Source organism: Stegodyphus dumicola, chromosome X1, assembly GCF_044657685.1.
Source record: "Stegodyphus dumicola isolate Sdum_Otavi_A_Nest chromosome X1, ASM4465768v1".
In the NCBI taxonomy this organism is placed as follows: domain Eukaryota; kingdom Metazoa; phylum Arthropoda; class Arachnida; order Araneae; family Eresidae; genus Stegodyphus; species Stegodyphus dumicola.
This window is the reverse complement of record NC_140780.1, coordinates 100,215,900-100,242,795: the sequence shown is the minus strand read 5'-3', so window position 1 is coordinate 100,242,795 and position 26,896 is coordinate 100,215,900. Positions and strand designations below refer to the sequence as shown.

The 26,896-nt window shown below is 31.7% G+C and overlaps 1 protein-coding gene across 2 annotated transcripts in view; it reads left to right on the top strand.

The window, feature by feature from the left end:
• LOC118199069 (uncharacterized) overlaps positions 1-26,896 on the top strand; it is a 444,531-nt gene that overhangs the window by 182,764 nt on the left and 234,871 nt on the right. The window lies entirely within an intron of this gene.

The window sequence follows — 26,896 nt, the reverse complement described above, 5'->3', positions numbered from 1 at the left end:
GTCGGATTTCTTAATTCAATAAAGTCTTGCACTTGGGGTAGTAACCTCGGCAAAATCACTTGAATTATTTCAGGATCCGGACGGTTTCCATACAAGAGCTTGAAAACGTGAATTTTTCTTAAAATAAAGCTCGAGAGGTTTTCGATTCTTTGTTGATATAAAACTAAAAAGTTCCGTTTCTAATTTCCCACGATCCCTTACAACAGGGAAGGCTTTTAGTAGGGCAGTCTTGAAATTTTCGTAAGTATAGGTGGGACTTCCTGCTTGACCCAAGAGACTTCTGCCGATACATTTGAACCAGTTAAGCGCTTGGCCCCTCAAAGCGCTGGTAGCTAAGGTAACTTTTTGAAACTCGTGCACGGGGTAGAGCATGAAGTGGTCATCCAATTTTTCCAAAAAACTGGTTACCGGTGAGTTTCCATTAAACGTTGCTTCTGGTTTCATCGAAGCGCGCATGGTCTGGACGATGTAACCGAATCCTTCCAGGGCGGCAGCTGGCATTTCTGGATTCTGAGCCGTTTCTGCAGGCAGCACAGGTTCTTCTTGAAACTCGGCCATGGTTATTCTTCTTCGTTGGGCGCCACTATCAGGTTCAATGTTCCTTCTAACCTTCTTCGGGAACATACAAGGACCTGACTCGGAACAGAGAGCTTACTAAAGCTATGTTCACTAATTGTGGTAAGTAGACAGGATACAGACGAAGGGTATACAAAACCCTTTATTTTTCTCTATATAGAATAACTTCCGTACTTCGGAATACACTGACCCTCCACTCGGGGTCTAACGTAAAAAAGTATAAAAATAAAACTAAACTCTAATTTAACTTTAGAATAATACACGTGGAAGATTGGCCTTATAATAACAGGAAGCGTATGTAGCACAGAGACTGTGAACACTACAATACGTTTAATTTATCAAGAGGATTAAAACCTCTGGCCTGGAAGGCGAACAGCAACTGCGTAACTTCTAAGGTAAGCTACCTGCGTTGACTTACTGCTTCCTCTCTTTCGCTTGGAAAAAAGGCCACACTTAAATACTTGGCGTTCGCCAGACAAACTTTGCATAAAAACCTTCACGCTTATAATTCTGGCCGGAAGTAGAAAATAAGAAGTGATAGTAAAGATTTAAAATAAAATAAACGTTAGTAAAACTTAAGATCCTTACAATGTTAGAACGATTTTTGACTAATTTTAAATATTAAATCATTAATACAGTAAAATTAAGTATTTAATTTAATAAAAGCATGCCAGTTGCGCAGATGTTCAAGAATATAGTACCTTTTTATCCATTTAAATTTGTTATTTTAAAACGGTACTTCTGGATACCTTTCAAAATTGTAAGTTAACTATCATAACTCATTTTTAAAAATGTATTTCTAATATTTCGCAGCTAATTTAGCACCCCGCCTAACCATTTATGTGAGACAACTGCCTCATTGTTTTCCCGTGCCTGGTGGCAAGTTATCTTAATATTTTTATAGAAGTGCAAACTGAAACTTCTTTCATTCAAAAAATGATTAAATATTTTATAAACACTTTAAAACGAAGATGAAACAAGAACCCGAGATTGCTTTCTTTCTGCAACTATTCGAGGATGACGTCAAAGTTTAGCGAACGAAAATTATGCAGGTCATACCAATTGGTTATATTTACTTTTTAAATGCCATAAAAATATCCCAGGTGAGAAAGAAAAGATTCATTTTGTATTAAACGGTTAAAAAAACTTACAACAAGTCGTTCTTTGATGTGATTCCAGTTTTTGCTTAAGTACTATAGCAGAACCCTGCTATTAACTTTCTCAGCATTCATAGGATTAAAAACCTCTTTAGCGCAAAAATTCATTAAAAGATGCGGAGTATTTAGTGAAAACCTTAAAAATCACTAAGATATTAAAAGAGACAAACAACAAACATTTACATGATGCATAATAAATTTATAGTGTAAGTCTCTAATTTCGCTTTTGATAAATTTATTGAAGGAACCTTAAAATACTACATATGATTCGCACTTAATTTTCTAGGGTACAAGGTATAGTAAACAGTATATGTGTGTAAAGACTATATTATACATTAACGGATATGCATTGACTAAATTAAATACTGTACTCAAAGCATTTGTATTCCAAGTTGCATTTGTTGTTTAAACTGCAAATTAATAAATTCTTCAAAAATAATCTGCTTTTGGCCATATTAATAGAGTCTAATAGCTTCGTAGTTGATTGAAATTTAAAATAATTTTCAAATTTTCAGAAATAAAGAGTTAGAAATGAAATACAATTTTTTACACTAGTGAAATTTTATGAGATTGCTTTATCTTGTTATCATGGGTTTAGATTTCTTTAGTGGGAAAACTTAATGAACATGAATTTCACATCCAGAAAACGTTAGTGCACACCTAAAGACTTTTATGACAAGATTTTTTTTAAAACTTCTTTTCCTTATAATGGAAATCTCCCTTGTCCATATTTTTTTGCATTTATTAAAATATGTTATTCAATATCTTGAATAAAATATTTTATCTTTCACATTATGCTGAACACATGTAAATTTCAGTTATAAACGTTGTAAAAAAATAATAGATCTGACTTGTACATTGTTAGTTTCTTCACGAATTTGGCATGGTTAGTTATTTCAGCTTCCTAACTTTGAGATTTTACATGCGCGATAAAATGAAATTCGTAGCGTTAAGTTTTTAATTGTATAACATGCAACTGGCTCATAAAAGTTTTCCTCACCTGCAAATGCAGTTGCTGAAATAAATCGCTCCGATATCAAATCTTTGGAGAAGCTTTGCAAAAGAGCACAGTAAACGTTTTTTAAAATATGGTGAAGTAAATAAATAATTTTTGTAAACAGACACGTACACGGTGACACCCAACATGCTCTCCGAAGCGTTACAGAATGACACTAAAATTTAAACCTTCGGTGTTGGGTCTCTTTTAAAAATGCGCACAAACTAGCCATTCACCACAAAAATATTCCTTAATTTCACTCTGCAATGCAGTTTTTATCATAGCGTAACTTTATACCATAAAATAAGAGACTTCATACTATATGGGAATTATTGAAATCCCCAAATAACATATTTTAAGGAATGGGTATTATTCCTTCTGAAAAACAATAAATCTTTAAACATAAAATTCATAGTATGTTTTCGGTCTCATACTGTACGTCTTTTTGGAAAATGCTAGGTTTATGGATTTATCATATGCTAGTCACTACTCTGATAGATCGGTTTCCTTCATTTTTATACTATAAAAGAATACACTAGCAAAGAAATTCAAAAAGGCTCATTAATAAGAAATGAAGCTTCGTCAAAATGCACTTTTCAGTCTGAATTTTTAACTTCTGTTTGAGCTGGTTTTATTTATTTATTTATTTATTTATTTTTTAATTTTCCGCTTTTTCTTTCTTTCTTTCAAAATTTTAGTTTCAAATATTAGACTACCTCAGAAGTGTACATGTCCTTAGAGCTTGTTCTTGTTCTTTACTGATGTCGAAACATTAATTTATCTTATCACTTTAAGTCTGACTAAATTTCGTCATTTGTGGAAACCTACTTTCATTTCGTGTAACGTTACGTTATATTAATGACATTAGTATAAGAGGTTGCTAGGAATCATGAAATATAAAAAAGAAATATAAAAATTCCCCACAATGTATTTTGATAAGTGAAACATGACACGAAGCATGTCCTGCTATTTTATCCGCTAATGAGTCGACCAGGTGCAAGAACAGGTTTATATATAATTAAATACTAAATGATACCGTTGTTTCTATTAAATGAATTAGTATTTGGGTTTTAAAAATTATAGCCGTTTAATATATTGAAAAAGAAATTTTTGCCTCCTTGTTTAAAACAATCTTGTCATTTTTGCTTATAGCCTTAAGGAAACTTCTTTCATAGGAAACAAAAAAATCAGGCAGCTGACAAGATTTTGTCACTAAATATTCAAATAACTATTCTATACACGAACCTTTCTACCACGTAAGATTCCTATGAAAATAACTGCCAATAAGTCTGTAATTTTGTAATATTATTTATTCTCTTAATAATGTTTTGACAGATATCAATGTTATTAATGTTATTAGTTTCATAAATTCTCTTGAACACGTTTCCTTGTTTTATGTAACATTTATATGAGCTAAAAATTCCATTTGAACCTATTTATGACTTCCGAAATCCGCATGAAGCGCAAGCATTAAAATTTGCTATGGATATGGAGATGAAGAAATTCTCAGGAAACCGGTTTATGTTGAGTTAGCACTTGGCTTTTGTCCAAAGTGCTCAAATGCAGGGACAAGACTTGTACGTAATTGAAGGACGTCCATTCTGTTAGAACTTTTCGTATTCTATGCGTGGAAAAAATCTCTACCATCTTTTGAATATTTGATTAGACGACGTGGCAAGAATGTGCTTAAAAGAGGAACAACTCACTAAAAAACAATATCCTTAATTGATTCCGGGAACAAAAGCACTCATAATGCATCTTCTCGGAAATCAAGTCACCGCAATAATTCACTATTATTCTACAGCATTTGTTGTGTAGAGTAGCAATTAAAAACCTTTTGAGACATTACCATGCATTTGTTCACAAAAATAAAAATTTATTCATTTATGTTTAGTGAAGACTTTGCTGCGAATTTTAATTATTACAGCCATCTTAGAACTGAAAACTTTAATGCTGTCTGTTAATTGTTCAGTGAACTGAAAGCTGTCTTCTCAGTGTTTCAGTACAGGTTTAAGCAGAAACGCGTTTAACTTATTTTTATGCATTATACTGTTAGCGAAATTAGGAAATAGTGTGTAAAAGAATAATTTAATCTTGTAAATGTAATCATAACAGTATACAAGTAGTTCCTAAACTGAAGAAAATATTTTGTATTTTTATTGAAACTAAGCTTTATTTAGTTAAGGAATAAGTTTCACTTTATACATACTGTACAAAGTAATATGCAGCATTAAAGTTTCATTTGTATGCGAATAGATCGCATTTCACATATGTATGAAAATATAAATGTATTATTGAAATATCAGTCAAATTTAAAATATCTGTTAACTGCACGTTATCCATTTCGATATTCCAATAGTTCAAATGCAAAATAAAGAACATTTACTCTTAAACAAACTTAAAATAATCACATTTTATAGCTCTAAACAATAGCTGCTTATCAGCCTTTTGATATCTTTTATATTAGCCAATGGGCTTTTAAAACCATATATGTAAGTTCTACAGGCGGTGGTAATTTTATAAGATACCCCCTAGTAAACGTTGATTGTCAGTTACTGGATTTTTTGACTTCTTTCAGAATCACTCTGTTTCCACGACTGGGCAAGAGACAGTTGCTGCCACAGTTCCTTGTCAGGATTGTCATTGCAATTGAATTATAGGCCACGAATTGTCAGGGTGAAGTAATCTCTTCACATCATGGATCAAGGATTCCCAGTTGGGGCTTTAACTCTGTAATCAATATTCTTGTGCAGGAGAGTAAATTTTTTATTTTCTGTTTCTTTTACTAACGTTTATGGACTTGTCATTCATCATTCGAAATAAACATCTCATCTCAGGGACTTATTGTGTTATTTAAATTAGAAGCATTTGCAATGAAGATAACATTATATATTCGGAATAAATCAAAGCAGGAGTGGTTTATATTATCGCATGTTTTCGCTTAGAATATAGTAATCAGAGAATTTTCTGATTTTCAATAATTTGGGAAAAGCACATTAGGTAATAGCAATCTTTTATTATTGCAATGTAACTTGAAAACTAATGAGAAATGTACGAAAGAAAGGAATAAAAAATGCTAGAATTATTGAAGTGCATTATAAGAACGTGTTCAAAACGTATCTGTTTAAACTTATTCTTAAGCTTTCTAAGAATTTTTCTTTACATCTTGGCTATTAATAAATATCGTGTTGTAAACTTATAAAAGTAATAGTTGTGCTTAAATGCTGTTACTTTTAGACCTTCTTGATGTTATGGTAGAAAAATCACGCCAGCAACTTTTCCAAGAAAAGACGAAATCACGAAGCTTGGTTTTGGATTTACAAAAGAAAATTTCTATTGTTGTTAATAAAATTTCTATTGACTTTACATAAAACTTTACATAAACTAAAACATTACATAAAGTTTAAAATTTATTTTTAATATTTTTAAAAGTCAATTTATTTATTAATAACTTATTATATGTTTACCCGCGTTTATATTTAAAATAAAACCACTTTGAAAATCTAAAATAAAATTAAGATTTTAAATTGAAGAGGATAAAATTATTGAAGGGTAAAATTAACTCCTCACTTTGCGTTAAAATTTTCTCTTCATTATTAATAAGAGTGTTTGAAAAAGTGTCTCTTGCATTTCTCATATGAATATTTTACTCATAATTTCGTATATTTGTCAATAATATTGTTATACTAAAATTCATACCATGTTACGTTTCTAGAATTTCGGTGAACGTCGACCAGATGGTATAGTGGTTAAGAGAGCCGACTACGATACCGAAGGGCCTGGGTTCGAATACCGGAGAAGGCATGGTTGTAACTGTTCGTCCCCTTCATGGGAGGTAACGCTGGCCGTCTGTTAGGTACCTCCATAATAAAATTCCCAGCACTTCCGGCCTTAAAAGTGCCAACGTCGAAAAAAAAAAAAAAGAAAAAAAGGGACAAAGCAGTGCCTACCGTTCGGAAAAAGAGAAGAAAGAAAAATTTCAGTCAATTGGGTTGGCTGGTTGATGTCTTCGTAGTTTTCTTCATGTATACTTGAGTATGAGTTAATTTCCCATCGAAAGTACTCCACAAATATATCCTTCTCCGAAGGCTATGCGTGTTTTGCCATGTTTGGATAAATAACACACTAAAATTTGTGTTGCAAATCTGGAACAACATTAAACACACTTAATTGGTAGATACAAAATTTTTTCTGTAATGGTTATAGAAATACTCTTCACTGATTTGAGAAAAACTTTGATAGAAGAACTTAATAAAAAGCAAATAAATTTAAAGCTGTTTTTTTTTCCATTCTCAAAATATTTCTTAATGTTTGTTTTGCACTTTTAGGAGAAAAATAAAAAAATGACAACTGCGAAAGCTCACTAAGCCTGCATTGAAGGAAAACGATTAAAAACCGATCGCACAATTGGAATCTCGACACAAAATGGAATGGATTTCTAGCTTCTCAGGGAACAAACCGGGCTGTCATAAAAAACAAAAATGGAATAATTTTATTGTATTATTTACTAATCATGTAATAATAGTAAAAGAACTATTGAACATTAATGCATTACATTACTTTGTGAATGTTGTGTGCATGTAAACACATGTTGGAAAAGCGAAACTGAAAAGGAATAAGAAATTCTTCCGAATTTACTTGAAACATAGTAACACAAATATATGGGACTTCAAAATCCTGAGGCTTCAATTAATGATACAATGATTGTGGTTGTTACGAAGGTATGCAAGGCTGTTATTTTGGACCTTTTTCTTTACATTTACGAACGTAATTAAACTGAACCTAAAAACTGAAAGTTAAATGCGTAAAAATATTTCCAGTGGCCAATTATTCAGGGCAAATCTTTTATCAGAGTAATTTTCAGCGTGTGCTAATTGTACCTGTAATAATTGCCTCAAATGGAAAATATGTTTCACTAAAAGTAATTAAAATTGCGTTCTATTTACCATCACGATTATGTAATACTTCAGATTTTTAAAGTAAAATATTCTTCAAAATGCTAGAAAATTGCAATCCACGATTTCGCGTAGTGCGATTGGCTGTACTGGGTTTGGAGTAGACTGAGTTATTTGAATATGGAAAAGCACACAGGTGCTTTCTTCCTAAGGGAAGGGATGCCATCGTTGAGTACTTAATACATATCATACTGAAGAATTTAATGAAGAATACTTGGCAAATAATAATATATTTCCAATGTAAAACCTAATTAAGTAAAATATCTCACTTTTATATTTTAGAATGTACTAATATATCTTAGTACGATATGTAACATACGAGAAGTATTTGTGAGCCAACTGATGCTTAAAACAGTCTTTTAAAATTTCAGATTTCTCTGAATTCACTTTAAAAGCACATATACCTAATTCTGCCGAGTTAAAATATGTACCTTCTTTTCTAGGATTCCTGAATTTTTCAATTAAAATTAGCATCCCTATTACACACAGATATTTTGGTGCTAGCTATTGTAAGTTTCGCTTAAATATAATAATGTTAGAAGTAGTTACTACGGCTTCATGTTTTCTTCTTCAGTCTGTTATACTTTCTTTTCTTTTGTGGATTCTGTTATATATTAAAATTTAGTAAAATTAAATTCGATCAAATCTATTTAGTTCTCCAGCAGATACTGCATTTTATACAGATAAGTTATAAATTGTTTTTAAGGGAGTTATGCTTACTGTTTTCTTTAAAAGTATTCGGCGGTTTCATAGGACTTCTTTCATTTACAACTTTAATATTTTAGATTATCTTTGTCTCAGCTGGAAAATGAATCCTGAACCTCTCCTTCTGCTGAACAAGTGATGTTTGACTGTGTCGCAGAAAAGACTGACTATCGATGGATTGTCAAATTACGAAACATACGCCTTCTTAAAATCTGTTTTGAAGTTTTGCTGACCATTTGTGCTCTCACAATCACTCTTTTGTATTCTATACAAAAAAGTCTTCATCATATGCAGTACCGATAAATGCTCTTTTTCTCATCAATATCGCCCCCTCCGAGTGCTATAATTTAGTTAGATGCAAATGTAAATAGTTTCTTTTGACAAACTGTCAAGCTCATGCTAAGCATCTCAAATCAGCTTGCTTTCGCTGCGACATCGTTGTCATGGCCTGTGTTTTTGCTTTATCTGTCTGAACTTTCATTGAACTTACAACTGAGTTAAAAAAATAAAACAAAAAAAGGGAATTCAGTTTAAATGAAATTCTAGATGTCATATGCTCAGTCACTCAAGCTTTGCTTTTAAGGTTACTGGTAATCTTATTTCATTTAATGTAAATTCGAGAACCTTGGGCATTTTTATGCTACGATTTATGTATTTGAATTGTTAATAAATTTCATTTTCTAACATATACCAGAGCAAACTGTACAGAATCAGAACTTTTCGCTTTGAAGGGAGCATACTACATTTTTTACATATTTGGACTAACTGATTTTTAATAGCCTATATGTTATTGAGCAAGACTCTAGTTTTTTTAAAATGTCGAATTTCTTTTACTTCCTGTGTTAACATTATTTGGTGTGCGCCTTGTTCTTCTGCTCAACTTTGCATATATATTTCTTCTAAGCTGTTTGGAGTAGCTGACTTAATTCAATAATCTACATTGCTTAGGTCAAATCTACAGTTCCTTTATGTTTGTTCCATTTAAATAGGCTGAAGACTGATTACAAGTTATCGTGAATATCTAACTTTCAGTGGGTTTAAACAGCAAATAGTAGATTTTCTGTAACCAACATACAGAGTAATCTAGAACAATAGCATCATTATCAAGGACTTCATTTGAAAATTCAGCGTTTCCTGTCTCTAAAGAACTTTAACAATTAGAAATCTAGTATTTTCAGTCTAAACTGAATACATTAGTCACTGTCAAGAAGACTTATCGCCATCCAGCAAACAGCTTAATAGGTAACAAATAAAGTTTTGTGTTTTGCCACTGTAGTTTATAATTTTAAATAAATGGTAGTACAAAATATTTAAATACAGCATCTGGCCTGCATCAGCTAACATTTGCACTTTAATTGTTTATCCAACAGATATCCGGAAACAAGTTATTTCACTGTAATTACAGGAATTCAGTTGTTACATAACAAAAGGCTACCATTTCGCGGTGAGGCAGAACGGAGGGTAAAACTCAAAGCGAAGAGCAGTTCTCTGAAACAAGAAGTAATGATATTCAGAGCTAAGAAGCAGCACTATTTATACTTCATGCTCGTGTAACTCAAATTTGCACTAAACTTCTGAATTAAACAAATTCTGTGCCCAAGGCTAGAAGAGTAAGAAAGGGAAAGAAATTAAGAATATATGTCAGTATTTTAACATGACTGTCACAATGAATTGGACCTGAAGTTGTTTAATTTATAGCAGACACCGCATTATTTTAACTGATTGTGGTAAATAAAACGAAATTAAAAAAATTAAAAGTTAGAAATACTTTGTCATTAGGTAACCTTTGAAAAACACTTTAATTGATTAGTTTATTTGAATTTCAAGGCTATTCTTTGGACAAAGCTTCTCTCTCTCTCCTTTTATTTTCCTGATTTGTGCCATTAACATCAAACTATTTCTTAAAACTTTACTCTTGAATAATTAGCCCTCTGAGTATCATGACGCTTTATCCATTCTTGGCACTATTTGTTATTTAGTAGATATTCATCTGTAATTTAAATTAATTTTAATTTCTTGCGTTTTTGAATAATGCAGATATCATCATTGTAAAAGAAAGTTTCTAAAAGCATAGAGTAATTAATTATACAAATTTAGCTGACAGAAGCTGTTTAAATATAGTTCATCATGAGAAAGATCCAAATGGCTGTACATTAAGAGGGTTAAAGTGACATGCTGGCTTCATCCAATAGGAAATTTATGGCTAAAATTTAACTGAACTTGCTATTTCATTCTTGATACTATAATATAATTAGGAAAGACCAAGTTTTGGCACAAATTACAGGACTTATTACAAGATATCTGTATTTTACTTTAGGTAACAGAGTTAGTATAAGCTTTCGTAAGCGCAGCTCTTTTTTCTGCAATTCAATGAAAAGGTCCCTTTATAACAATCTGAGTTGATGGAATACTATTTATTATTGGAAGTCATTTGTTCAGTCCTAAATATTTAATGAAAGGGACTGTTTTATAAAATGTATTATGCAGGTCACATCTATTATAACTCCGAAGCAATCACTATACTAACATTAAAACATATTTTAAAGTATAAGATGGGAAATTTGAATACATGATTTTCTAAACCTTTTTTTTATTTCGCCTCCTTTTATGATTTCCATCATAAAATTAAGTAAAATCTATCCTTTTCACTTATAAAGTAATCTGCTGATCACGAACTGCTGCATCTTATGAAACATTTCAGTCCCGCATGAGTCATCCTTATTAAATTATGAAAAACTGAATAAAACTGCATCAATAAGGCTAATATTTTTCAAAGCTATTTTTGTATTTTCTGATGTGATTAGTAAAATTTGCATCAGTACTTCAAAAGCCTATTATTTTTGAATAGCATTTATATTGTAAGTTTTAGAAAAAATCGCTGCTTAAAATTTGAACTCTTGTTCCAGTTTTTTTATGAGATTTATAGTTGTGAAGATACGAGTACGTATGGAATTTATTTTTTAACTGTAATAATACTAAACGTAATCAAATTATAGAATTATTTCATTTTATTTATGGTTACAGCTTACTCGCACGTGTAAACTATCAAATGAATTGATAAATTTTTTAAGATTTACAAGTGCGCTATATGTTGCATGCTTCCTATCCAATCAACAACGAAATCCTATCTTCTAGCGGCAGATAATTTGTAGAAACTCTTCTGATTTAGTAAAAGAGAAATTATGTGTTGCAGTATAGAAAGTTCACCATCCAGATTAAATCATTTTAAATTATTTCGAATTTCTAACGGTCTGGAACTGCATCTTTGATACTTAAAGTCTCGGCTATTGTACCACTTAACGGAATAAACAGAAAGGGGGCGTTCTCTTTGCTTAAGAGGAGCGCACGAAACGTGTTGTTCCGGAATATTTCCGCATTTAGAAGGCTTACTTCATCACGCCCTTAATGTATTATAATAACCCAAGTAAAACAAAGTTGGGAAATATACGAGAGCAGTTTGAAATCTTAAAGCATGTTAAAAAATAATAAATATTTAAAATGCATTATGTCTAGAAGGTATATTTTAATATAATAAAAAACATGTAAATATGAAACATAGAATCAATATGTTGCGAGCTAAATTATTAAAACAGTACAAATAATTTGATATTAAATTATTTGAAATTAACAGTAAAGAATAATTTCTTGACTGATGCAAAGCACGTGAGGGCTACCTGCCTGAGTAGAGGGATGCCTTCTTAGAGGACGTTCTAGGGAAAAGGTTCATATTCACGTTATGCATAAATAAAATATCACGCAGCGAGGTCTTTTGGGGGACTCTGAACCCTGGAACGAATGTTAAATGTTTGGAATTTAAGGAGTGAAGTAAAAGGAATTGAGTTTAATCCTTCGTTCTCCATGCCATACAGGTTGCTTTTAAACTGTTCTTAAAATGATTATATCTATGGATCTCAATGTTAGACTTTAGAATGACTACATTCTATATTTATTTATTATACTGAATTTAGATGACTTCAGAATTATTGCATTCGGTAGCTTTGTATGTGGTAGCAAACAGATTTAAGGTGGTCGCAGTTTTGAAAAACGTATAACTATTATAATTTAATGAATTTAGTTATCAATTAATGATCAACGTACCTTGTGTTTTGAAATTTAAACGCTATTATAATTTCTGAATGTAGCAATATAATTCTTACATTTATAAAGATTAAAATGATACTTAATTATTTATGCTTTGTACGCACACATGAAAGAAAGAAAAATGTGTCAGAAGTTCTTTAGTACATTTTTCACACACTCTGAAGTAGTTTAAAGCAAATAATCAAATACAGGCGACGCAGAAAATTCTTCAAAGGTTTGAAATAAGTAGTTTTTGCATTTGAAGCTTAGACATAAAGGTAATGAAAAACTCTTAACACCATTCCAAATTTGTAAATATACTCAAATTTAAATTCAAAGTCCCGAGATTTAAAATGCTAAAAAATACGTTGCAAGAATATGCTCTATGAATTATGTATTTATTAGTTATTTAGGAAATCCATGCCCTTTTAAGGAAGAAAAATTTTTCACAAACCATTCAATAAATTGTGGATTAAATATTTTTTCTAGTGCTTAACATATTTATTGATTCGCAAATCAAAATTAAAAGTTGATAAAATGTTCATATTTACCTAATAAATATTGAGAAGAAACATTTCATGAAAACTAAAAACAACCTAACTCTGCCAATTACTTTGAATTAAAGAACTACAATGTAGGTTTGGTGTCCCACGCAACTTCCGTTGGAAAGGCAAGTTAGGTAAGATAAGGAAGATAAATACTTTCTAAGCTCATCAGTGTAACCGATACAGTTAGCATACAAGAGTAAAGGAAGTCAAGAAAAGAGCTGAGAAGAGGGTTTTGCTGCTTTGCTGGACATCGATCTCAGTCTGATTTATGTAAAAAGAGCGCGCATAGCTCAGAATCTAATGGAACAAAGAAGATTGTGGTACTCGAGCGTTTTTCTGATGAGTCTATTTTTAAATGAGATCATCAAATCTTTTCTCCGCGTATTAAGAATAATAAGGAGTCTTAACAATAATAAATATTATTGTTTAGGATTCATCGTTTATATTAATCGCGGCATTTATTATTTTAACGAAAAGCAACTCCAAATGCATTGTTATTTTCCTTTTTTTTTCCTTTGTTAGAAAATACTTATATCTAGCAGGTTTCGGCTCAAAATGAAATTAGCATGGACTCTAAATCAAATTTATATTGTTAATCAAAATACATCCATAATAAGTTATGTTATTTTCTTGCGTTGGTTCCACGTATGAGCGATTTATTATTATTTACAGAACAGAAGAAAAATATTCTTTTTAAATATTCTACAGTTCCTGTTCATATTTACGTCTAGAATCTATTGCCACATGCACCTGTTGCCTACATTGCTTATAGAATGTTGTTTATATTACCGTTTGCGATACAGTTTGAATGTTTTCACTTTTGTATTGTTATTAAGTCTGTTCATTATTGTTTAAAAATAGGATTTAAGAGACCTAAAATTAATGCAAGATGCTCGAAATATGATCTATAGTTACTATTAATGACAGATATAAAAGCTGCATTGTAGTCTAAGCTATGTCTAGAACATGCATTTTTTCAATCAATTAAATATTAGATGCATATTGGATCCAATTTGTTGGTATGTATTTACTAAAATTACATGTATATGTTATTTATTTACTAAAATCACAACTTATAGCTTTAAAATGATTAAATGAGAAGGATCTAATAATTTTGATTTTTAATAATTTCAAAACCGAGATAATAACAGTAAAAAATTAATAACTAGTAAAGAATAAATATGTTTTGGTTTCAATTAACTAACATTATTACACAACAAACATCTCATAGCAATAGGATTTTGCGTATACTGATTAACCTACATCACTTTTGAAATTTGACTCATGGTAATATTTTCAAGCTATGTAATTCAATTCTTAAACACCGCCCAAATATGAAAATGAAATAAAACAAGATTGTAAAGATGTAAATGATTACCTGACATAATAAAGAATGAAAACGTTAGAAAAAACATGCATCAAACTATATGTTTGAAGAATTAAAAAAAACCTGTCTTTTTATTGTTTGACACATTTAAAAGTAAATGTACTAAATTAGTAGAAATGTATGTCATTACTGGTTATTTTTCTACAGGAATTCATAAACCTGAAAGCAAATAAATCGTGAATGTTAAATACTTAAAAACACTGCATTTTTTAGCAAACTGTTTGAGCTCTTGAGATGACAGTTTCTTACTAAAGCAGGACAAGGACATATCTCATTCCATCTATACAACAATTAGAAAGGTCATTGTTATATTTTCAGGTACACTCCTAATGATAAAAGTGCCCAAGTCCAGGCATTTGTAAACAAATTTTCAGTTATTGTAAATTCTGTTTGAATTTCTTGGATTCGTCTCATATCCTAACAAAAGTTATATCTTTTCATAATATTATAAGAATTTTTTAAATATTTCTAATCTCTTGAGAAACTGTTCTACTCTGCAGTGATAAAGAATAATTGAAATTATAGAACATAGCAATAAAAAGTGAAGATAAATAAGTTATTCTAACTTAATTACCAACACATATTTAAAGTAGCTGTTACAGTAAATTCAAAATGAAAGCAAAAGAATTTTAAAAGTTTCCTTGTAATATTATTTTTTTTACTATATACTTAAGCAGTTCACTATCTGAAATCGTTTATACACAATAAGTTAAAATAAGTAATACTTTTCGCTTTTCAAGCTTTACATAACTAAATACTTTTCCATTCTGTACATGTGTAAAATGTATGTTCCATTCTGTGCAATTCTGTAAAATGAAAGTCGCAAATAATTGACAGTAATTTACCATTCATGAAGTTTTCAATAGAATGCATTTATTGATTTTAATACACAGTAGTATCTGAAAATATTCTGAGTTAAAATGGGATGTTAAAATTGTGGAATAAGAAAGAATTAATGTTAACCCGCAAAATCAAAAATTTAAGGCCTATTTTCAAAATATATTTTCCAGTTGGAATCTCTCAATCTAGAACTTAACGCTATGGTTGTAAATTTTGTATTGCATGACGCCGAATTTACAATGTCAAAATCTGGTCATATTAATTTTTTTATTCTGAGAACAATGCATTACTTTTGAAATTTTTATCGATTTTGAAACTTGAGAAAAATTGCTCGTAAGAAATCATTTCGTTTTTGTTTCCTTCATTTGCTAAAATGCCTAGCTACTTTGTACAGCTACTTTAAATTAAAATTATTGAGATTTCACATCAAAAATAAATTATTTAGAAATTCCCATTACAATTGTTCACACCACATTTTATAAGTAGCGCTATAGATTTAAGTATATGACAAACAGAAATAAATATTTTACCCATTTAGAAGTAACTTCCGTGCTTAGAACAATGAAATATATTTTGCCAACTACGCAATAAATTATCAATAAAGAAATTCTACTACATTTCGAAATTCCCGTAGCTCAGTTGACCTTAATCATTGCACACGTAAGAACTTCTCGTCATAATCCATATTGTTGAAAAAGTGGCTTTTATCAAGTCATTTCTTTCTCTCATACCTTAACTACATTCTTGATCATCTTTACGTGCTTTATCACTCAACAGTGTAGCAGCAGACACAAATAAAACTTTTCCCTTGAAGCATCATCGATAAAGAAAAGTGGATCATTCTGCACGCGCTCGTGGGGAAACATTTGAGCTTAACAGGCAATTTGGAATTCATTCATTATGGATATGGAACATTCTTGAAGCCAGGAAATAAAATGTCAACTATAAAGTTTCAATCAGAAAGAGCAGTTCATTTAGGTACAGCATTTCTTTATAAATTAATTCAAGAAAGAGTGTAATCTCTTGATACGAAGCATAACTATAATTTCAAACTGCGTGAATTGAATTCACTGCTACTATAAAGAAAAAAACGTACTTTAAAATCACAGTTTATTTATTTCAAATCCAGCCTACAGATAGATAAAGGAAGATAGTTCTGGCGACGTTTTGGCGTTCTTTTTGTGTTACACTGAACAACATTATGCTAAAACTAAAGGATAATTTAAAAAATAAATGCACAATAGCGCATTTATTTTGCGCACAGTAATGCAGATCTTTATTAAGCGAAAAACTTGTCATGTAACTAGTAAGTTTTCAAAGCTTTCAGATTTAGCCTAAAATGTAATTTCACAATTTCACATGGAAAATGTCAAACGCGGATACGAAACGCAATCTTTATACGGAAAGTATTTAAAATTTCCCAAAAGGTTGTTTAGAAATGTTTTAGTTTTTTATTAATTTTCACATTTTCCTACTCTCTGTTATTTATTTTCAAGTACCCATCTGGTTGATTTATTTGATTATGGCACAGCACTCCAGCTATCTACCTAAGAGTAGAGAGACTTCGTGAAGGACTTTCAAAAGGAAACTGTCTCGTATACATGTTATACATGGTGAAAACCACGAAACTGCCCGCGCAACCAGCGCGTTCGTGGGAATTCGAACTTTGGACAAAGCTACCAGTTTTCAGCAACTTAAACGCTCGGCCGCTGTGGGTCGTTTAAGTGGCCATGTAAGGACATGTTTATTGTATTCGAGGATCAATTGTTGGATATTTCTTTCGATGCATCAACATTCCACTTTTCCATAAGACATTCCATATTATATGATTACTATACAAATAGCCTATGGAATCCTGAAATTTAACAGGAGCAAAGCTGATGGCACAGTTATTAACCCTGTCTGCGTTTTTCATGCGATTGTACATTAATATAGATCTTCATGTATGCTGATTCAGTTAATTTCCATGTTTTACAGACGCATGGTGACTAAAAAATTTTTTTTATTCTTTATTGAGCTTCTAGAAATTGTGACTTAAGACATATATCGTATTAAATTATATGACTAATAATGAATTATACACATTTTTAAACAAAATCGGGCTTTTTTAAAATGACATGTCAGTGTTTTTCCAAGTTTCGATTCTACGCCTCAAATTTTCTGTAAATACATAATCCCAATAAGTAGTTTTGTATCTATGTGTGTTTGAAGATTCGTACTAATTTTCACTTTAGAACTGAAAATAATTTCTCTTAGCGAACTTCTAATAAATGTTTAACTCTGGATTCTTCAATAAATGACCATGTGATCACTTTCTTGGAAATTTATTACTCAGCTTATTTATATTTACATTTTAATTACAATATTTTTGTTGTTTTTCAAAACCAAAGCTTTTTTTAAATCCGCATATTCTAATAAGTATTTAACGTGTGAGAGAAATACTTACATGAAACACAAATTACTGTAAATATCATTCGTTTAGGAATAAGATTTCATATTTAGTACAGTCTGCCATATCAAAGGTAAAGAATTTGAATTTACTATCTGATGAAAGCCAGTCAACAGGAAGTAACTGTGAAAACATATTGCGTTACAGTAGCTTTTAAGAAGTGGGAATAGCTGTAACAATTCCTTGATCATTATGTTTGGAATTACCTTAACATAACATTAAACAATAGATTCTTTATTTATAAATTACTTGCAATAAAACAAGGTTATATATAACGTAATGCTACAGAGAATGTAAGCACATGTAAAGATTATCATCTCTCTCAAACAAACACTTTCTGAAAGTAACTTGTATTCCTGTGAAAATAATTAAAATTATTTAGGTATTTGAAAATTTCAAACTACGATCTAACATTTCAAGAAGATTTTACTGTAACGTTCCATTTTTTAATAAAAAATAGAAAATTATTAAGTAGAAATTACGAGAAGATTACAACCGGCTTCAGTAAAGGAACAATAATCTGCTTCTGTGCTCAATTCGAATGAGTACCAGTCGAAACTCCTGTTCTCCAGGACTTGTGTTCCTCAGACTCAAATTACCTTAACTTAGCTTTTCATTTAATGCTCTCATCAGTTATCTTCTTCGTTATGGTTATATAAAATTGGCTCTCCTGTTTTTTGAATTTTTGAAAAGCCTATATGCATTATACTTTGCTTTATATTTTCATAACTGATGTTTATAAGTATACATGAATGTGTGTTTGCGTGAGTATTACTTTATGTAAATATCATTTTTATATTCATCCAATCCTCTCACTAGCGCGATATGGCTGCTTAATGCAAGACTCGCTATTCTGAGAATTTATTTTACTGCATAAAAACACTACAGTTTTCAAAATCTGCCTCTTAGATTTCTTCTACTTTCATTTTGTAATTTTAAGAAATTTCACAGGCAAGTTACGGAAAGTATTTTTCTCTTTACATATGAATCTCTTAATTCTCTCATGTCTGTGGCTTTTATTTTGAGGTATTTGGTTTTTTAACTTCATGGCTAATAGTTCCGACACAGCTTTACTTGATTTTAACTCATCCTAAGCAGTCATTGTTCCACATCTGAACTCGACACAAGGACTGCTTTAACCTAAGTGCTTTGGTTTCACTCGCCTGAATTCTTGTGGTAAGTATGTCGTTTTCTTGGGATTGGGGAGGAGTTAGAAGGAGAGGTTCTGTTTTAAGTGCTGTTTTATTGTCACTCATTTTTTGTTTTCGTCATCTTTTTTTATACTGTACTTGCTTTCTTTTTAATGCGCTTAAAACTCCTCTGCATTCAAAGTCGTGACTTTAGCTCAATTTCTTCTTTTGTACTTACATTCCTTTGAGGTTTAGGAACATGTTAGAGTAAAATGACACATCACTATTTTTGCTACGGTATTTTCTATTTAAAATACAGCATTTCATTAAATTTAATAGTTTTAAGTGTCAGTTTGTCATTGAAAATATTAGAGTCGGTGTTCAGTAATATATTACTACATTTAGTTCCTTTTCTTTGCTTAAATTTTGAAAATGATTCTCATTTCCGTGAAAACATATTTACATTAAAACCAGGCATAGACCAAAATCATACTTGCTTTAGCTATTTATTATTCCTTTTCAGAAATCTTTTCACCATAACCTTATTAAATTTAAATTGAAAACTCTTTTTTTTAATCTGTTGTCTTACTTTTAACAATTAAGAGATTATTGTACAGCTTCCTAGCTTCCTTTTCGACTTATTAATTTAAAATTTTATTTCGTTTCACACCATGCCTTTTAACTGCAGTTTATTTCATTATTTCTAACTTCACTGCCTTTATATATACTATTTCTTATGTGCACTAATTTGTTTCTCTGTAGGTATGTATTTTGTACTTTATGTCTACATGTATTGTGTAATTATGTACTATGAGCCATGCATATTTCTATCTCTATCTATATGCATAGATATATAGATAAAGATATATCTATCTATCTATCTATATTTATAGATAGATAGATAGATATAAATATACATATGTATATACGCATGTACAAATTTAAGTACATAGATATACATATGTGTGTGTATGTATTTAAATGATGGGAGAGTAGTCTTGAGGAAACCCAGTGCCACAGAGGTCATGAAAAACGGTTTAGAATATGTGATTCTGTTCAATGGAGGGTACAAAAGGAATATAACGTTATGCATATCGAAATGCATCCATTGTATGCAGACGAAAAAAAAGAAATATATTTTTAGGTTCTTCAATATAAAATACGTATACAGTACTTGGTAGACGCAAAAATGTTGGAAACTTGTTTATATATATATATTCACATATATACTTATAAAGTTTTAGTTCAAAAAAGAACTATTCGCTTAAAAGATTGTCCTATATGAGGAAAACTATACAGCGCCAATGAATGGTGTCTGTATATTAAAAGTGAGAAATAATTTTAAGCCTAAGATGTAAACCAAACTTCTGTAATGAAAGCGAAAAAAACGTAAGAAGTGGTGTAAACAATTAAATTAAAGAGTGATAAAAATATAAATCAAGTATTAATCACCCTTTGTTTAATGTTCCAAACAGAAATTTTCTTCAAGGGGTTTGCATTTAAAGCATTAAACAGGGAAGATTAGTGACTGCTGAACAACAGGTTTCGTTCTTCTCGACATTATATGGCTCAAATTATTGTAAATTAATTTTCATGTTTGGAAAACTATTTTTCTAATTGTTCTATAATGTCGAAGAACTACACCTACATGCTACCCCTCACTCTTTGAACTATAGACACAAAAAAAATAATAAATTTAAAAACAAACTAAATTAAATTGTAAAAATTTTAAATTCAAAATCATAGTAAACTGGAAGAAAAGCTAGAAAAACTGTATACAAACACCTTCGAAACCATTATTCATTTAAATTATGAAAACTTCCAAGTAGTCAATCTTACAACTAAAAAAAGGAGCAGACTCATTAACGTCAAGGTCTAAAATGTTTTCTCTTAGAAATGTTACAAGCAAAAACAGAACGTTAAAATGAAATATTAATCATTTTACGAACTGGCAATTTGAAACTAAGCATATATAAATTGAAAAGAACAGCAGAAGCATGTTCAAAAACTGATCCCAATTTCTTTAACTGAAACGCAGTGATAGGTCTGGCTGCCAATTTCTGAGTTTCAACTCGTGGGATCAGGGTTGCGAAAATTTTGAAGCTTCTTCAAATGTCAAAGAAAAAGGGTAGAAACAAATAATTGGGTATGTTGAACAAAAGTGGATGGTGTTCTTACAGGGTTGTATATTTGGCGAGCACGTGACGGAAAAATCTCGATTGAATCATTTGTCATTGTTCAACGTAATCTGGGAAACACACGGTGAACCTTGCAGAAGCGGTTTTGTAGGAAAAAACGGCTACTCAATTTGAACTTAAAAACTTATATTTTAAACTATATCCGACAACATCTAAGGAAATAATGAAAAAACAGCTAGTAAAAAGCTGAAAGTCTTCACGGAAGTGATCTGTAATACGTCTTTAAAAAGAAATGGCTCTCTATTAATAAAAGCAAAGGTGCCGGATTAGTTTTTTAAAAACCTAAGATCAAAGAAAGTGCATACATATTTGACAAGCAGATTAATTATATATTAACATTAAATTACTTGTAAATGCCATCCTTCTCTACCCACCTCTCCGTTGAGAGTAAAATGATCATATCGCTGTAAATATGGTAATCTAAAAAGTGTAGTAAATGCCTGCTTTTTTTATGTTTGGCAAAATTTTGGCGTTCTATTTTATCCTATAAGAAAGATTTTATTCTTTAAAGAATTCTATAAGATATTCTATTCTATAAGAAGATTTATTAATATTCGAACTTCTCGGGGGAAAAATTAATATCTTTGCAAGCATTTTTGATTCTAATCAGTCGAGTGCGAATAGTAGTAAGGATTACTTATTTTAGATGTTAGAGTGCCAGTTAATTACTTTAATGGTATTGAATTTGCGTTCTTTTCTTTTGTCATGATTTTGAGTTTTTTGTAGCTTCTTGTTGAAGGTTCGTCTTGTTACGTTTTAGACAAATGAAACAGATACTATTTTTATCGATTTTTTTCAAAATTATTAATTGCTAAGATGTCATCAACATACCAAAAAATATTCGAAAAATAAAATCTTTGTTCTTTAGTACTTTTTGGCATAGAAATTCTTTAGTAAAGAGGTAGAGGTTACATGGTCAGAAGATGACTTTGAGCCCATAGGGATGCCGTTAACCTATTTATAAGCAGTATTATTAAACTGTATGTAGTTGTGAAATAACACACTTTTAAGCAAAGTACAAGAATTTTCTTGAGTCACCACGTCACAATTCAGAGCTTGATGAGGTTTGGCAAATGAATAGCCTTGAGAGTAGAATGAAAACTATTTTAAATCTAAAATTCTAAAAGAAATTCGAAATCTATACATAAGACTGGAAAACATTATAGCAGCCCACAGCCATTAACATAAAATAACGTACAGCTATTAAAATGGTTCAAATAATAGGTGCTTCAAAACTAACGCAAGGTTTAAATTATGTCCAAGTTCTTTCAAAGTTACATGAATTTAAAGTTCATTAAAATTGCGTCAAACAATTGTTTTCAGATCCTATAAGTTCTGAAAGGGGGAAAGCGAATTGCTGTTGCCCTCCCAAGGACGTACCAGCGTTTTTTATACGTTTTAAATCTGATGATCTATTTCGCTAACTAGTTCTGTTAATAATTTCAGTTAACAGAAAATAATTTATGAAATTAGCCCTAAGCTGATAAGCTTTATCGTCCATAAATTAATTGAAGACCATCGCCGTCTTGAAAAGTCGAACATTAGGCCTCAAAAATTGCTTCCTATACCACAGCGGTTACAGAGCCCGTATCAAAGTCATGAAAGTCTATATACACTGGTGTGCAAAAATTAAGGACGAGACGGTTGGTTTTTTCGATATAACTTTGTACAAAAGCTTTCCAAATCAACACATTTAATACCGTAAGATCACCAATACGTAAGGACATGAATAATGTAAGCAACACTTACTAAAAGAGAAATCAGAGGGATAAAAAGAAGCTTTATTGAAAAACATCCGGTCTTTAATAGGGGATATGATCTCCCCTGACTGCTAGGCAGGTTTCACAGCGTCTGCCCATGCTGAGAATGAGGATGTCAATGAGTTGTTGAGGCATCGCTGCCCATTCGTCTTGCAGCGCCAATCGAAGCTCCGGAATCGTTACTGGTGGTGAGGTACGAGCTGCCAAGCGTCTGCCTAGAAAATCCCATACATGCTCGATGGGATTGAGATCCGGAGATCGTGCCGGCCAATCCATACGTTCAATATCCTCACTCTCTAAGAGCTGTTCGGCAGCTACTGTGCGATGACATAGTGCATTGTCGTCCATAAAAAGGAACTGCGGACCCATAGCGCCTCTAAAAAGACGCACATATGGAAGAAGAATCTCGTTACAATAACGGGTCCCGTTGACTGAACCTGCGTCGAAGATGTGAAGGTCTGTACGACTACCAAGCATGATGCCTCCCCAAACGAGAACACCGCCACCTCCATACCTGTCTCTTTCAATGATGTTCGAGGGATGATTGCGGCTTCCCCGCTCTCTCCAGATGAGTATGCGATGAGAATCGCTACTCAGACTGAATCTGCTCTCAACTGTAAAGAGTACTCGTCCCCATTCATTGTCTCTCCAATTCCTGTGTTCCCGGCACCACAGAAAACGCCTTCTCCGATGGGCAGGCGTTAAGGCCCGTCCACACGAGGACGCTCCCGACGTAGTTGATGTAACTTTTTTGACGCCGGCGTAAATTCGCAGGACGCAGAAGACGTAAAACGCTCCTGTTCAGCTTTTTTGCCCGCGACGCGCCCGTATAGCCAATAGCCGACCGAGTTTTCATCACGTGTCATAATCAGAAAACCTTCTTGCTTACCCGTTTCAATATGGCGTCAGAGCCACACAGAGATGACTTTTTGCTTAGAAATATAACTGTATACAGCAATAAAATAATCAGCATTGTTCACGCCATCTTCAGATTTCTCAAACCGTACATATTAGTATACATTTAAAATTCTCATTAAAGGGGAAAACTGTATACTTATAAAGCAATGATCCGACCAGTATATCCATATGCTTCACCTATTTATAACACCGTAAGTAATAGGAACCTAAATAAATTACAGTTTCTACGAAATCAAAGTTTCTGCCTTACAAAATTCTCCTAAATTATTATAAATATTGGCTATATCATGTGTAATAAAAAGCTCTATAAATATCCCAATATTAAATACACCAAAAACTATCTTCAGCAATATAATAACTTCTAAAATAAATCAGTTGACTGTGAAAGAGTATTCAATAAAATACAATTACCAAATTTTGGAGGAAAGTTACAACTTGTGTCATACAGCAATCATTTATTGAAGTGTAATTAAATTACCTTTGCAGCGACTTCTACTTGTTACATTATTTTTCACAAACACTGCTATCACAGATAGCTGAGTGGTCAGCGCGCTGCGTAGGTGGCGGAGGAATGGAAAGGTAGCAAGTTCGAACCTCACCCGTAGACGGTATAATTCAGTTAGCTTTTCTCATTTTGAAACGTGTTTCTTATATTTAATCATGAATCATTATATTCTTATTTTACCTATTATTATTGTTTTCATTTCTTATTTTATTCATTATTATTATTGTTTTTAATATAGTTTAAAAATGTGCAGTGCAAATAGAAATCCTTATGTAAAAATATATCTGCATCTCTATATCATATATCATCTATAAATTCTCTCTTTATTTTTACTTTATTGCATATTTTATCGTGCACATAATTTCTCATAAACTGTCCAAAGTTTGAACCTCATTCTAAATTCAAAAATAAATAAAAAGAAAAACAAAAGACCAAGGGAGAGCGAGTTAAAAAAATATGAAGTTGGTTTTATTATATGGTGGATGGTGTATATAAAGAGAATTAAGTAATTTAATTCTCTTTATATACTGTATTCTAAACCAATTTTATAAATCCTAATTTTCATACGATATAGAATCTGCAAGTCTGTCAAACTGGTCGATACTCATCCTGAAGGAATTAAAAAACAAGTAATATACTCCTCCAAAAAATTAAGTCAATTCCTACTTAGGTCCACAAAGGTCTTACATCACCTTACTTAATCTCATGATTGGTCTTTCTGTCCGTTCTGCCTCTTCGTTTAGCTGATATGCTAATTTTTCGACTTCGTCCTTAATTTTTGCACACCAGTGTATTTTTTATTCATTATGCGTATTCAGACCATCAAACATCCGTCGAAATAGTCCCTTTCTCGAATGTTGTAGGACAGATAACGTACAGGCAGCCTGTCTTCAGATCAAAGTATTTCGACAAGTAGTGATTGGACTGCATCTGGTTTCGTCTGTGAAGAGAAAAGTACCTTAGTGATTCTTAGTTCCAAGTTGATGTTATCTGCAGCATGCTAAACAGAATTGATGGGGATAGCAAAACGCGGGTCTTTTTGCAAACAAGTTTCTTTCATGTAGCCTTTTGGAAGAGTAACCCTTAATACTCGGATTCTTGTGGCCACATGACGGTCCCGAGAGAATTGAAAATTTGTTGAGTTTCTGTTACACCTCGCTGGAAATGGACAAATATTGATCGTCATTAGCCGTCGTAGCTGTTTGATATCTTATTCAAGCTTTCGTCTTAAAATTTCATCTTAATTTCGTCCAGTAACCTTTAACCCCTTAACTGCCGCGGGCGTATATATACGCCTTGCTCAGCCGATGCGTTAACTGCCCCAGATGCGCCCAGATGCGCAGCCGATGCGTTAACTTTTCGAATAATTTTAGGTGTAGCAGCGCAAAGCAAATGATAGCAGTTTGGAAGGACGTATATATACGCCTGGGGCAGTTAACGCATCGGCTGAGCAAGGCGTATATATACGCCCGCGGCAGTTAAGGGGTTAAGTGTAAATACGCTACACAGGAAGCTGGGCATTACATTCAGTTCTCTAGCAAATCTGCATTTGAGACTGCTCTGCATCCAATCTCTCGACGATTATCCAGCTCATTCAGTCTTAAAATCTTTGGTGGTAATTTATTGTAAGTGTCTTTCGAATTTCGTCAATTGTTGCCAAGAAACAGCCCATTATTCGCCAAGGAGTGCAACCAAACAAAACCCTGAAAATATTATGTGCGCTTTGAACAACCATTCCTCTAAATACTCCGCTCACATGCACCTGCAGGTTTTCGTACTAAACATCGAAGGTATTTTTTCAGGAACATAATCTACACTTTTTGTACAATACGACATAATTGTTAAAATATGCAATATCTCTTAATTATCAGCGCCGGTCTAGCGAATGAAATTTTTTCATTCCCGAATCACTTAAACATACTCTTCTGAAATCTAATTCATTAAGGTATAATTAAATATGTAAGAAAACCTAAGTTATATTAATATGTTAAATTTACATATCTCTGAATATTTGTCAAGTAACTTTGTAACTGATGCACACATTAATCTGTAATATATAAATTATATATCTTTGAACATTTTTCAGGTATTTTTGTAACTGGTGCACACATTAATCTGTAATTTGCTTTTCTTCTGAGCTAAATTACTGCTGTTGGATGTAAAGCCACAGAAAAAAAATATGCTCCGCTAAACACATTTTATTGCAAGAAAACAACTTGAAACTAACTGCCAGTAGTGACTCTGTGTTTCGTTCTTTAACGAATACATCTGATACTTACTACACGTTTAGTATTTGCTTTTAATAAATGGAAATACTGAAGCTGTCAGAGACATTTCTCGCTGCAGCGTAGAATTTTATCTGTAACAGCAGCTGACCGTGACACCATATATTTACTTTTAGCTAAAATAAAATTTAGTTTTTAAATTGCCTTTTAAACTATGAGGTATTTTTCACAGCCGAAAGAATTGCAAAATATCGCATCATCGCTTGCCTTAAATTTTGTTATCTGAAACCAAGGGATTAAAGCTGTGCTAGTTATTCGAGAGAAAAAAATATTTTCATCTCAGAAAAATTAAGTCTTGTGATGGAAATGAAATTTTTATAATTTACATTAAGCGTCTGAAAGAGCAACTACTTTTATCAAATAAATTAGAGAGAAGGAAACAATATATTTGTTGTCTAATGGAATG